General features: G+C 43.5%; 1 long non-coding RNA gene across 2 annotated transcripts in view; it reads left to right on the top strand.

Moving 5' to 3' along the window:
• Positions 1-11,073, top strand: part of LOC105550352 — a 24,822-nt gene extending 13,749 nt beyond the window's left edge. The window contains exons 4-5 of one of the 2 annotated variants that reach the window (XR_001007696.1): positions 6,987-7,211; positions 10,968-11,073. This is a non-coding gene — a long non-coding RNA (uncharacterized LOC105550352). Of the gene's footprint in view, positions 1-1,649; positions 1,801-6,986; positions 7,212-10,967 lie in introns of those variants that run through there. The other variant, XR_001007697.1, reaches the window with a different exon arrangement.
• The last annotated feature ends 3,486 nt before the right edge of the window (positions 11,074-14,559 follow it).

Genomic DNA, 14,559 nt, shown 5'->3' with positions numbered 1-14,559 from the left:
CACCCCCAACCGCATTTTTTATCAAGTGTCTAAAAGGTAGGAGTTGTTAGCTTATACACATCTAGATGTGTATAAGAGACAGACTCAGGACTACAGGCCGTTTCCGTGTTGACTTCTTTTGGCAAAGATATCCAGGACAGCCGTGTGAGGAGTTACTCCGGGTTTCGGCCCATAGCCAGCTAGGAGAAATGAGGTTCAAGGGGCAGAGGGTAAACTCCTCAGCAGAGACAGAACGGGGCAGGAGGAGGGCAGGAGGCGGGTGACTGTCAGAGAAAATGCCTCCATCCCAGAAAAAGCAGAAACAGGCACACCCCTCTGAAATAGAAAAGTCAGAAAGCCTTGCAACATAGATGCAACTCAGGGACTTCCCCTTGCAGCCAGCAGCCAAGGCAGCTTCTAGGCACAGCGTGGCTGTATTTAGGCCCAACTTGGTCCCTAACTTCTCTCCAAAGCCGGTCAAGGTGCCCCACCCGAAGCATCCAGATGACAGGCTCCTGCCTCCCCTCTTGCACGAAATCATTCCCGGATGTAGAGCCTGGCTTCTTCTCTCTCCCCATTAAAAATCACCAGCGTTTCACAAATAAAGGCGATCACCATGTGAAAAATTATCTTTTAAAATGGAGTTTAATTTGCATATAAGGAACGAGAGATTTATGACAAGCAACATCGTCCAGTACTGCATCTGCCTAGTATCAGTCGTAATTTAGATTGTTTGTGACTGATCTTAAATTCTAAAGCTTGGAGAAGATGAAGTACTCTGTTGCTGTATTATTGTCAGGAGTCTAAGACTTACCAGAGATTTATTAGTAATCTTATCACAAACATGTCTCAAGTTTTTGCTTTTAATATGTGCCAAGCTCCTCTGAGGAATTTTCCTCACTGCAATTATATTCCTCAATGCCTGCATTCTGAAGCTGAGTTGATTTCCTTCCCAAAATAAAGCGACCTATCATTACACCACAGCCGCTCTTGTACATTTTTCCTCTGCTACTTAATAATCAATGTATTCATCATTAAAATCTGAGCCCTGAAGCAATGGTTTTTAGCATATTCTAATGACTAGCGACTTGCAAATTACAATGACCTTTCATGTACATTCTGAAAGCACCTTGTTCTAATGTGTACTGTATTTATAGTTTGCCAATACAAACTAGCCAAAGATTGGATAATTACTGTAATCTATTAGCTCGATTGCTTTCCCTGCTCATTTATAGCATGTGCCACGCAGGCCATTTTCAAAAACTGGCCTATCTTTCATCTCCCGCAAGCTCAGAAAGTAAGGGATACTTCATCTTCACAATATACACACTTACTAATGTCTGAAGAGCAGCCCATCTCAGCTCAAGGAGGTTTCAAAAATAAAGAACCTTCTTTCCTATTAGTGTCATAATGCTATTTGTGACTGACAAAAAACACCGCTCCGAGAGTGTAAACTTTCGTTGAAGAATGTCAAGGCCAGTCCCATTTTCTGCCCATTACTCTGACCTCCAAATAGCATTTAATAAGATCTGCTTTGAAAGTAAAAGATAAAGGCACTTCCCTTAAACAAGAAACAATTTTTTTGTTATAAATAAATGTTTCAAGTGAAGAATTAAACTTTTTCTTTTCTTCTTTTTCTTTTTCTTTTTTTTTTTTTTTTTTTTTTTAAGCACACTGCTGTTACAACTCCAGAACCGATAAGGAAGCTGCGTGTGGAAGTATGAGCTCGGGTCGCCTTCTGACCCTCTGTGACGGTCTATTTCAGGCAGTTATGGATAGATAACATTACAGACACTGGTAATTAAAACAACACTAATTTTGTCTCTGTGGCCACGCTTTGTTGTTAGAAGCCATCTATCATGGCCTTCACGCATCACACAATGAGAAGACATTTGTCTACGTACATTGTGCTTGGTCAACGGTTTTACGGATCTCCCCGCGTACCTGGACACCCAGGCACTTTTAAAGACGTACTGCCTTCATTTCTACTCTATTACTCTGATTAATAAAACATTTTGCATGCTTCGTCAAAACACCCTGCAAGCTTTTCACCACATATATTCATGGGGGGAAAGCAATGTTAATTTCTTTCCCTTTCAGAAGGAAACTAACAACAACAACAACAAAAGAAATTCTCTTTTGGATTGGAAGAGAGAAAGAAAAATTCAAATACGGAAATACTTGTCTTCCCTGTACAACAGAGTCCAGCCTAATGAAAAGCATAACATTAAAACACACACACAATGCCGAGCATCTCCTTTAAGGCTACACGTATTTTTGACTATATGTATGGTTAGTTCTTTTCTGTACATTCATTTGCTTGATTTATGGACACTCAATTTCACTTCACCTTTTATTACAAGATCTACAGTTACATTAAGAGTAATAGCAAGTCAAATGTTTTTATATTTGGGCAATTAAAAAAAGAAAAGAAAAGAAAAGATCTATTCCATAGGCCCTTATAGGAAATTAGAGGTAGCCAAAATGCAAGATGACTCGCTTAGTTCTGTTACAATCAACTAAAAAGAAACTATAATGGTGCATTTCAAGGCATCTTTAACAAGTGACACAAACAAGAGAAGAAACAGACAGGACCATTTAACTTCAAACTCCATGGAAGAGAGCCGAATTGTAAGCTTCCTATAGCAAGCCCGGCTGGCGGCTATGTGGCAGTCTTCATTTCTCAGCGGAAAAGCCACTCCCTTGAGACTCTCCAGGCACCCCCAACCGCATTTTTTATCAAGTGTCTAAAAGGTAGGAGTTGTTAGAATTCTTTTCTCTATTCACAGATGATCACAGTCCTTTTTTCCCCTTTAGCTTGCAGACGCACATGTAGTTTCAAATATTAGCTAGAACTCCAGCCCTCACCAGCCCCTAATTGCTCTCTCAGGGAAGGTATCATAAACGCAGGTATGGCTGACACAGATGTAGCTTCAACTTTATGCAGGCAGGAATGCTACATCAAAGCTATTTGCAAAGTGACATAACTAGTTATTTAAAAGAACATTTTTATTATATTCCTTGGAATTTGCATTCTTCTAGAAACCAAGTGTATTTTTTAATGCAGCCACAGAAATGTTGGGGCAATTGACCATTCATGATGTCTGCAAAGGAAAGGCATCTAAATATTTTTCAAGCCACTTTAATAAATTTGAGTGCATCTGTCTGTCACTACATGTAACCTGATTATTTAAATAAGTTAATATTAGCACGTCTCTTTTGCAGTCGGCTGCTGTCATTAAGCAAAAAGGCCAAGACAATGTGAGTTTATCTGGTCCTACCTGCATTTCTACTCGTCGCTCAACTGAAACAAATGGGAAAGAAAAACTTACTGACTTTTGGCGAACTACAAAGGTTAACTCTATTCATCATGGAGAAACTGATGCTAAGTGCTTTCTGTCTGTCCATATATTTTAAAGATTTAGAAGGAACCTGGTAATGTTCTTAGGAGACAGAAGACAGGAGTGTTCATCTTCGCCATATGCAGAGTGTCTCTTGCAGTTTTCTCTTTACCTCACTGGCACTGCTGAAATCCTCCTTAGATCACAGAGTTTTGGAAACAATGTTATTTGTCAATGAGTTAAAAAGCCAAAGCTTTTCTTTCTTAGGATCTTTAACTCTTTTAAGGTAAGTGGCAGGGTTTGAAGGAGTTAACCCTTTGAAGAGAAGGAGCTCAATAGCTTGCAATGATAAGAAGAGAATTCTCATCACCCAGGTTGCAATAAAACGTGCCTCTCTCGACACCAGTAAAGCCCACCCTGGAGATTTCTAGAGACTGCTGGAAGGCAGTGGAAGGTAAACCCAGAGGAAACACAAGATAAAGGCAACCAGGTGGCCTGGTTCTTAAATCTTAAAGCAACAGTTCCAAAGTTGAGAGCCCGCATTGCAATCTATTGCACAGCCTGACAGGAGAAGGGACGAGGAAGTTCAGAACCTGGCAATTGGAGTGTTTCCCAGCGCCGGGTCCCACCGTGCATCGCACCGAACAAGAAATCTTTTTCACTTTCTATAACTCATTTGCATGAATTTACTTTTTTGCCTTAAGAGGTTGTTGTAATGTGTGTTAAAACACACAGTGCAATTTTATCTCCATAATATCACAAAAGAAATATTATGTTAGTATAAAGTTAAAAAAAATGCTGCGAGATCTTGCAGCACGGCGAGCGGCAAAGCGTTGCTCAAAAGCGCCACCCAAAGGCAGGAGGGGTGTAACGGCATTCAGGGAGGGATCGTTTTTGTTAATTTCAGCAATCCGAATGTAAAAAATGACAGCGCCACGCAAGTTGACGGAGGCTTTTGATTGAATTGACTGATTGCCTCAGCTGCACCTGCGGAAAATTGATGACAATGCTGTCTAAACCATTCATTAGGATTTGAAACTTCACGCAGATGAATGCTGGATTCATAAATTTGCTAGACATGTGTTGTAGATAATATGACAAAGCACTGTTTTCAAATGAACATTTCTTTGACCTAATTTTATCAAAATCATGCAAAGGAATGAAAGAACATTTGTACCCGAAATCTTTGGAACAGCTGCAACTTAGGTCTGTCTCTCCATCTCTCCCTCTCTCTTTCTCTCTCTCTTTACCTTGTCTTTCAAATAAATTTAAATGAACTATATTGTTTGAAATATATCTTCTAGTTTATTTACATTATTTGTTAGAATGGCAAAACATTTATTTTTACTTATTATGAACAATGTTACTCTCTGCCAGATGAAGGAAAATCATTTTGAGATTTTTTTTCGAGCTCCAAATTTGCTAAATTGAACACAAGTGGTAAGTAGATTTTTTTCAAATAATATTAATAACGCGATCTCCACAGACATGTTGGGGGGAACCGTTTCAGTACCAACTGGACATGCATTCTGTGAGAATTGGACTTCTTGCAGGCTTTGAAGGGAAAAGAAATCCCTGTAAAATATTGACGCTTTTGGTCAAAAATGGCGAAACCAGGAAAAACTGATATCTGTGTACATTGTATATAAGATTTCTGACTTGCTCTCAATTTTAATGTATCAAAACACTATCAATATTGAATGAAGCTTTTTCTGTGTGTCCAAGAAAGAAAAACAAGATGTCTGAGAAGGGGAAGGGAGCACCGTTTTCATACCTGGCTTGGCTTAGCTGCACGAGAGAAGAAAAGGCCGTGGCTGAATCCATCTCCAGGAGCAGCTGTCCCCCTGCACCGTTTGAATTGCGAGGAAAGAGTTACATTTTTAGAAAAGAATACCTGGTATTTAAGAATTCGAATTTCTCAAATTTCTCACTGTGGAAATAGATCTCACTTCTACAACAAGGACCCTCTGCTTAGTACTTGGACTCCCCCCCAAAAAAACAAAATGAATATTTATTAACGTAAGAAGAACCTGGCGCAGGTCGGTCCATGCATCCCAATCTGCCAAAACGCTTCCAAATCTCTTCCCTGGCATTTAAAAGAAATCTATTTTTATACATTCTCATGAATTTGGGTTTTACTACCAGTAAGGTAATTTCTGATTAGGCATCTTGGGTTTCTCTCTCTCTCTCTCTTTTTTTATCTCTTTTCCTAAAGAATCCCGGAAAATATACCCGAGGTGCTTGCATTAACCCCACACCTGGATACAGAGAAACTAGAGAAACTGCAGGTGTGAACGGCAAGGCTAATAGACTTGAGTTTTGCCACGCAATTTTTTTTTTTTTTTTTTTTTTTTTACCATTCTAACAGTTACTTTGAACTGGAAAACATTATTCCAACAATCCAAACAAGGCTCTTTAAGACTGCTATGCCCAAACTGCTACAGATACAAAATTATCAAGTAGATATGTGAAAACCCCTAAATGCAGAACAATCTGGGTTGGTTTCTAATTGCTATGTTTCATTTTCTAATGGGGAAAATGTGTAAAACAAATAACTGGGTATTGGGAGCTCTGAGCAGTAAAAACAGAACATTCTTGTATTTCAGTAAATCATACAACTCTACAGATGGGTTTGGAAAGCCTGAAGCCCCAACCACCTTTCTGACTATTTGGATCCAGCGTTTGCTTCGAATTCCGCGCAATATGCTTAAAACAAGTTCCCTGTTTGTCTTGGATGGCCTTTGCAATGAGAACCCCAGGCCTGCAAGACCTCGGAGATTCATTGACCTCACCAGCCCACCCACAAAGAAAGATACGTGGATACTCCCTGTATTGCCCAGCCCTGGCTACAATGGCAGGGAGGAGCAGGGAAACAGCCTCCCATCAAAGATGTTACAATCTGGTCAATGTACACTGGGGTAGGACATGCAGGGAGTCAAATATACATCAATTTCTGGCAACGCACAGCAAGAGGGACATCAACTCAAGGTTAATTCTTAGCTCTTACAGAACGGGGGGGACTTGGACATAGTTAAGCAGCAAAAACTTTGGGGAAGGAGGTGGCAGAGGGTGCGTAAGGCAGAGATGTGTATATATGTGAGCCTCCAGGGATGCACACTGTGCCTGGCTCTTCGTCCCTTGGTTACTACCCTTTCTGTTCTTCTGGTAGGGTTCAGCCAGGAATACACAAGCGTGGGCCAAGGAGCACCCCGCCTTCCTGTGCTCACCCACGCATATGTCCTACCTGACCTGGGCAGTCACCTGAGTTTGTAGCCCTTGGAGATGCACCTGCCACCCTCTATTCTGACACCTTTGTAGGAACAAGCCTTTAGTCTCAACACTGAGAAAAAGAAAAAAAAGCCTTTCTTCCAAGAGCTTCAGCTAAGAATCATTTCATTCATCCTAGGCATTCTGGTAATTTCCTTTTTCCAGTTCCGTGTTCTCAGAAACGCTGCATTATAGGCATATTTAAGGAAACTACCGTTCTCTCACCCTAACCTCTTAGGCCAGAGGGGCTTTTGTTCCCTTATCCTGTGTATCCCCTCAAAACTCACTCAAAATCTTCTTCTTGTGTGGTCAGAATGGAGATCCTTTTGAGCTTGTTATGAGACAGGCTCTGTCCTCACTGGGGTCTCAAATGCTAAATTAATTTTTATTTCTCTTTAGACACAATGAACAGAAACCAGAGCATTTGAATACAGATTTCCAGTAAAACCAAAACCAGTCTGGGTCAAGTGCACCTTTCCAGTGACCACTATCTCAGCAACAACCTGCCAGCTGTCAATCCAAGTTCAACTTCTGGGAACGTCAGCCCCCGCTTCTGAGAGGGGCAAAGTCCTGGCACTAACAGCACCTGCAGCGGGGTCCAGGTATGGCTGCTTCATGGAGAAGGCAGGAAAAGAAGAGTGTGCACACAGTCTCAGGATGGCAAGTCTTATTGATAACGAAGGCATTGTGGCCTTCTGACAGGCACTGCTGCCCGCTGACAGGTACGTGACAGTACCTCCAGCTCAAACCACGGTTAGGTCTCAGAGACCCTTAAGAAAATGGTGTTCCAGGCCAGGCGTGGTGGCTCATGCCTGTAATCCCAGCACTTTGGGGGGCTGAGGGGGGCGGATTACTTGTCGGGAGTTCAAGACCAGCCTGATCAACACGGCGAAACTGCATCTCTACTAACAATACAAAAATTAGCCAGGCTTGATGGCGAGAGCCTGTAGTCCCAGCTACTCAGGTGGCTGAGGCGAGAGAATCACATGAACCCAGGAGGTGGAGGTTGCAGTGAGCCAAGATCATGCCACTGCACTCCAGCCTGGGTAATAGAGTGAGACTCCATCCCAAAAAAAACAAAAAATGGTGTTCCAATCAATCAATGAATAAGTAACACTGTGTTCCAGGGTCAGATCTGGCAGTTGTGTTGGACAGACAACACAGGTAGAGGAGAGAGAAAAGAAAGGAAGAGGTTCAGGCCAGGCGTGGTGCCTCATGCCTATAATCCCAGTGCTTTGGGAGGCTGAGGTGGGAGGATTGCTTGAGGCCAAGAGTGTGAGACCAGCCTGGGCAATATAGTGAGAACCTGTGTCTCCAAAAAATAAAAAATGAAAATAGCCCGGCGTGGTGATGCACGCCTGTAGTCCCAGCTACTTGGGAGGCTGAGACAGGAGAATCACTTGAACCCAGGAGGTTGAGGCTGCAATGAGATATGATCACGTGCCACTGTACTCCAGCCTGGATGACAGAGGGAGACCCTATAGAAAGAAAGAAAAAAAGAGAGAAAGGAGAGAAAGCTGGGGGGAGAGAGGAAAGAAAGAGAGAGAGAGAAGGAGGAAAGGAAAGGAAGGGAAGGGAAGGGGAGGGGAGGGAAGGGAAGGGAAGGGAAGAGAAGAGAAGAGAAGAGAAGAGAAGAGAAGAGAAGAGAAGAGAAGAGAAGAGAAGACAAGAGAAGAGAAGACAAGAGAAGGGAGGAGGAGGAGGAGAAGAAAAAGAAGGAGGAGGAGAGGAAGAGGAAGAGGAAGAGAAAGGAAGGAAGGGCACAGTGGCCCACGCCTGTAATCCCAGCACTTTGGGGGGCCGAGACAGGCAGATCATGAGGTCAAGAGATCAAGACCACTCTGGCCAACATGGTGAAACCCCGCCTCTACTAAAAATACAAAAACTAGCTAGGCGCAGTGGCAGGTGCCTGTAGTCCCAGCTACTTGGGAGGCTGAGGCAGGAGAATCGCTTGAACCCTGGAGGTGGAGGTTACAGTGAGCCGAGATCACACCACTCCACTCCAGACTGGTGACAGAGCGAGACTCCGTCTCAAAAAGAGAGAGAGAGAGAGAAGAAATGAAAAGAAAACAAAAGAAAAGGAAAGAAAGAAGTTCAACAGGCAGAGTATCCTTAAAAATCTCACCCAGCCCCTCCTTCATTTAGGTAAGAAAATGGCTGAGAAGTGGCAGAGTCAAAGTTCCAGTGCAGGCCCATGGCCCTCTTGGTTCACCTCCTCCAGCCCAGGCTTCTAAAACTACCTCCCATACCTGCTGTATTGCAGCAGCCATGCTAATTTAGCAACTTCCCATCCCAGATACATAGAAAAGACGGAACCAGTTCACCATGAATCTATCCACCCAGGCATTTAGACACAAAGATGAAAATGAGACAGGCCCTGTCCTCAAGAAACTCCTAGTCCAACAGAGGAAGGGGGAGGGTGTGGGTAAACAGGGCCATTGAGCTCTGTCCCAGCAGTGGGGACAGCCTTGCACGGCGCCACCCTCACTCCTGCAGCAACTTCCCTTGTGCCAGACAAGAAGAGAGTGAATGGAGACCCCCACCTTAGCTTTCTTGGCCTGGGGCTCCATCCTGCTGTGCCTAGCAAGAACACAAAACAGAGACACATACCAATAGATACACCTATCTTACCACTACTGGGGGAGAAAGAAAAGAAAAACTAACTCACTGGGAACTGCAGCAGGGTGAGAGCCCAGACCTCGGCAAGTCCCAGTTTTGGAGGCGACAGCATCTTTAAATGGCACAGGAATGTGCTCCTAGCTGAGGCAGGTGTGTGGATTCAACACTCAACCCCAGCTGTCGCAGAGCGCGAGGAAGCTGCACAGTAAGCCCCTTACACATCAGCCTCTGAGGACTGGTTCTTCTGCACCTGGTGGTCCTTCTAGACGTCTAGGAGGATCGTGTTCTCAGGAGAGGACTTGCATGTATGCTGAAGAACACTGCCCCAGCGGGTCGCGTGCAAGATTCCACCTTCGAGCGACGTAGCTGACACTCTGCAGCCCACTTGTCACTTGTAACAAACCTCAGTGGGTCACACAGTGAGGGGAGGCAAGGCTGCATAAAGCAGTGGCTGAACTATCCCAGAAAACAAGGATCACAGGCCCCCAGTGACACCAATGTTGCAGAAGCACCTGCAGTGGCAAGTCAGATGTCCGCCAGGGCCAGGGAGATAACAAGGAGTTGGGGGTCTGCAAAGGCCTGGGGAGTGTCTGCACCATCCAGAGAAATCAATTGTTCTGCACAGTGGTAAGGACCCAGTGTTCCCAGCACTTCCAAACATTTGAATGAAACCAGAATTCCAGATAATTATGTGAAATCTCCAATTACTAAATACTGGCGACAAATTCAAATTTTTTTCAAATAATCTGAGAACCAAGCAAAATACATCTGTGGGTAGATTGGGCCCCCCAGATATTCATTGTGTGAACGACCCTGGGAAAAGCCCTTCCTCCAAGGACCCTGGACACTCACACAAACCATTAAATTCCTCTCCTTCCTCCCAAGCCAAGCATCACGCCATTCAACAGACAGGACTAGCAAGCTCAGGCCAAGGTCACTGTGTCCCGAGCAGGGTGGGCTAGGGGACCTTTTGCACGATGTTTTCCCTTGGGCTGTGGGACCAGGTCATCTGGCCAGAGAGTAAAGTCTTTACTAGTAGAAGTGACCCTCTGAGCTTGTGACATTGAGTCCCCTGCCTCCGGGCAGGGTCCCCCAGGCATCCGTGCGGGGCTGCCCGAGAAGCTGGACCAGCTCTGACTCAGCCAGCAGGAAGTTCCACAACCTCCCAGGTCAGAAGGGCTTGCAGGAGATTCGCTTAAACGCGACGGATTTCCGCTCGCTGGTTCTCCGTGGAAGGGGGAAGAATTACCCCCTGGCCATTAGGGAATCAGCCTTTCACAGCAGCAGAGCGTGTGTGACCTGGGTGATTTACATTTCAGTTTTTGTCAACATGTGCTTTCATCAGACTATTCTTTTTATACATTGCATACATCTATATTTATAAACAGATACTAAATAGACATAGATATATATTTAGGCATGTGCATTTATTTTTATGTTTTTTTATCTCATAGCTCCTTGCTAATGCATATAGACTGAGTCCAATATGATAGTTAAAATGTCACATTCCTGCAAATGGATTTCCAGATATTGAAATGTGATCACTGAGGCTCAGTGGGAATCCCTTTGCTCTCAAATTCCCTGATTCAATGCCTTCTGATTTCCACAGAAAAGCAAGAGGCTCCAGGCACCCCCCATTCAGGGGCTGCCACGAAAGCACCCGCAAATCCTTCATGAAAGGGGAGACGTGCACACATTCTTTTTTTATTCTCTGACAGGTATCAGTTTGCATGCACACATTCTTTTTTTATTCTCTGACAGGTATCTGTTTGCGTGCACATCCTTCAGTGCTTGCATCTCGTGTATTCGAAAATCCTGTTTAAGAATGCAAAGGTCCATATAGTGTCATTAAAACAAATGAGTATAACCCTTTGGTCATCTAGGTGAAAGCATTTTGTTGTGGTTTTTTTGTTTTTTTTTTTCAAATTGCTATTGCTATATATAAATGTAACGTATAGCAATAACCGTAGAAAGATACTGTGCCCTTGTGTATGGATAATTAAAATAGGAACATCTCTGGACTAAATTAAAATGTGTAAAAACCAAATCCTTATAGCATCCATGAAATTACAGAAGCTACAAGTGAATCACTAGCCCAGGGACGAAGCATTTCTCTCATTACTTCATGAACCTCTTCCATGATCACAGTTTTACATTTTCACAAATCTACATGGTTCTTTTTATGTCACTAAATATCTCAGCTCACTTTTACTGCCCTCCTTATAGATATGCGAGTTGGTAACAGCATGCAAACAGTCTCCAATCATTTAAGAGAAACCAACACTTTCAGTGCTTTTGATGACACTTATTACTACAAATTATGAACTACAAAACTGAGCAGGATATAAGGAGATAAATTACATCTTTAGAACATAAAGGGGGAAAAAGGCATATTTTTCAATATCAGAAAATCAAAACCCACGGGTCCTAATCTATGAATTAAGAAGACCTGAATACCTGAGAACGTGTACACAGATTTTTGCCCTAACCCATGACCTGCTCAACTGTGTAACTCCCCTCGACAGAAAGATCCTGATTTGCCCTTTTCTCCTCTGTACTTTGAACATAAGAGGTGTTATTACCCATAACTTTTTACTTAAAGGAATTGTGCAGCTGGGAAAATGAATGAATTTAATTATCTATGCAGTGTGAAAAAAATCATTAGAGCAAGGGCCTGGAACGCCACATATTAAAAATAAACAAAGGCTATTAAAAAACAGTTCCAAAAAGGAACGTCAGTTTTTCTTCAATTCTTAAAATGTAAATACCAAAAAGAAAACCATATGTAAACATCTATAGCTATAGAAGAAATTACTCTTTAAGAAAATGTTAAATGACTGACTGGATCATTTAACTTTAAATCTATACTTTATGTGGCAGTATAGGAAGGTCATTTGATTGCCATGCATAGAAAAATGAGAATTCTAATAGGTTCTCAAAGTTTCACCTTCATAAGACAAAATTTTCATTATGAAATTGTATTTAATGGTGAGCACATAGAACTTCTTCCTCAATTGCATGGGATGACACTTCTGTCAGAGGTGTGTGAACCAGAGCGACTCCATCTTGAATGGGGGCTGGGTAAAATGAGGCTGAGAACTACTGGGCTGCATTCCCAGATTGTTAAGGCATTCTGAGTCACAGGATAAGAGGTCGGCACAAGACACGGGTCGTAAAGAACTTGCTGATAAAAACAGGTTGCAGTAAAGAAGTCTGCTAAAACCCACCAAAACCGAGGTGGCCACCGCCATGACCTCTGGTCGTCCTCACTGCTACTCTCCCACCAGTGCCACAACAGTTTACAAAAGCCATGGTAATGTCAGGAAGTTATCCTATACGGTCTAAAAAGGGAATACGTGAAGAATCCAAACCTTGTGTAGCAAATCATCAAGAAATAACCATAAAAATGGGCAACTAGCTGTGCTTGGGGCTGTTCTGTCTATGGAACAGCCATTCTTTTATTCCTTTACTTTCTTAATAAACTTACTTTCACTTTACTCGATGGACTTGCCCTGAATCCTTTCTTGCGCGAGATCCAAGAACCCTCTCTTGGAGTCTGGATCGGGACCCCTTTTCTGTAACATCTTTCCAGCGACCACAGAAGGGACTACAGTGAGAAAATCCCCAACCCAAAGGTTAACGTTGGGTAAGTGTTGGTATCCTGTAACACTTCCATAACCAAAGGAAGCTTGTCTTTACCTTTCTGAAAGACAGCAGAATTCTCTCTTTTAACTACATGTTTAAAAGCAACTCTAGATTAATATTCCCTCCATGACTGGAGAGTGAAAGCACCGATTTAGCTGAGTATTAGGGGAAAATACTAAGCACAGGTGCCTGGGAAAGGTCTTTCTAGTGGGCAAAGACTATGGAGAAACATGTTTTCTAGGCAAACAGGAATGTTGAACTGCTTATTTGAGGTTCAGAATTTTCTGCTTGGGACCAAATTTGACCTGTAGCTGCAGACTTCCCATGGGGTATTTACTGCAGGGCCATTTACAAATTGGACTATGGAGGCGTCCAGGAAAGATGAATGGAGGCTCAGTTGTTTCCATCTGAAAGTGAATGGGGCATCTGAAGTTGAATGGGGCCCTGGGTTCTGTAAACATATGAGATCTTAGCCTCTGATAGCCAAGTTTGGAAAAATCAATGAAAGCAATAGACTTTCTCCCTTGCCCAACGCACACACAAAATAATAATAATAATAATAATAATAATGCCATGTTGCTTACACTTTCAAGAGGTTTATGGACCACCTCAAAGCTCATGCATGCACCCATTTCCCCAGCCCCGAGAGAGAAGACACAGGATGACAGATCCACCCAGGACAGAGTATGACCCAATGGTGGTCTCTCTCCAGCTAAAAAGCAGGAGCAAATCCCACAGGAGCAAACAAAGGGAAGACAAAATAATTCCACCTGGGAAGGGAAGAGCAGGGGTTCTTTTCTTCCATCAGCTCGAGGAAGTCTACTTTCTGACCGTAGCCACAAGAGTTAGACACTGAAGAGCGGAAGAGTGTGTGGGAGATGCCCAGTGCCACAGAAACGAGACGCTTTTTGAACAGTGAGTCCAGTCTCCAGCCAGAGGGAGGAGGGCCCAGGAGCTGCCACGTGTCCTCAGCTATAGCCTCTCCCTCTGGTGGACCAGAGCCGCCATGTTGATGCTGGAAGAGAGAGGTGCAGGCTGAAACCCACATCAAACGATTGTCACTAACCAATATCACGCGGTTGTTTTTACTTTTGCCAAAAGTTTTGGTGTATGTGTGGTTCCTGATTTACTTATGTCCACGTCTCTCCTCTCCCCTGGGTTTCCCAATACCTCTCTGGGAGGTCAGGTTCTAAGACAGAGTCCAGTTGGTTCTTCCCAAACTCTCTGGGCCTGGATCCCTGCCTGGATCTGCCTTCGGGGATCGCCATCAGAATGGCACACAGCACCTGCCAGTCGCCTCTCTGAGCCTCGGTGGCCCCATCTCTAAAACCAGGACACTGAACAAAAGCATCTGAAGGTGAATGGCGCCCTGGCTCCTGTAAATATATGAGAGCTTAGCCTCTGATAGCTAAGAGCCTTTTGGAAATTCAATGAAAGTGATGGACTTTCTCTCCACCACAAAAAGATAATAATGCAATGTTGCTTACAATGTCAATTTCATGGACCACCCCAAAGCTCATGCATGCACTCCAAGCTAAGAGCCCCTGACCTGGCTCAAAACCACCATCCTCACCACCGTAAGTTTTACTGTGAAGGAAACTGAGCCCCAGAGAAGAGGATAGAGTGTCCCAAAACCACACAGAAGGAAAATGACCAAACTGGAGAGAAGAACCCATTTCCTACCTCCCAGGCAATATCCTTTTCCTGG

This window comes from Mandrillus leucophaeus, unplaced genomic scaffold (assembly GCF_000951045.1).
Source record: "Mandrillus leucophaeus isolate KB7577 unplaced genomic scaffold, Mleu.le_1.0 Scaffold48, whole genome shotgun sequence".
Classification (NCBI taxonomy): Eukaryota; Metazoa; Chordata; class Mammalia; order Primates; family Cercopithecidae; genus Mandrillus; species Mandrillus leucophaeus.
The sequence above is the reverse complement of the archived record's forward strand: the minus strand, read 5'-3'. Positions and strand labels throughout refer to the sequence as shown.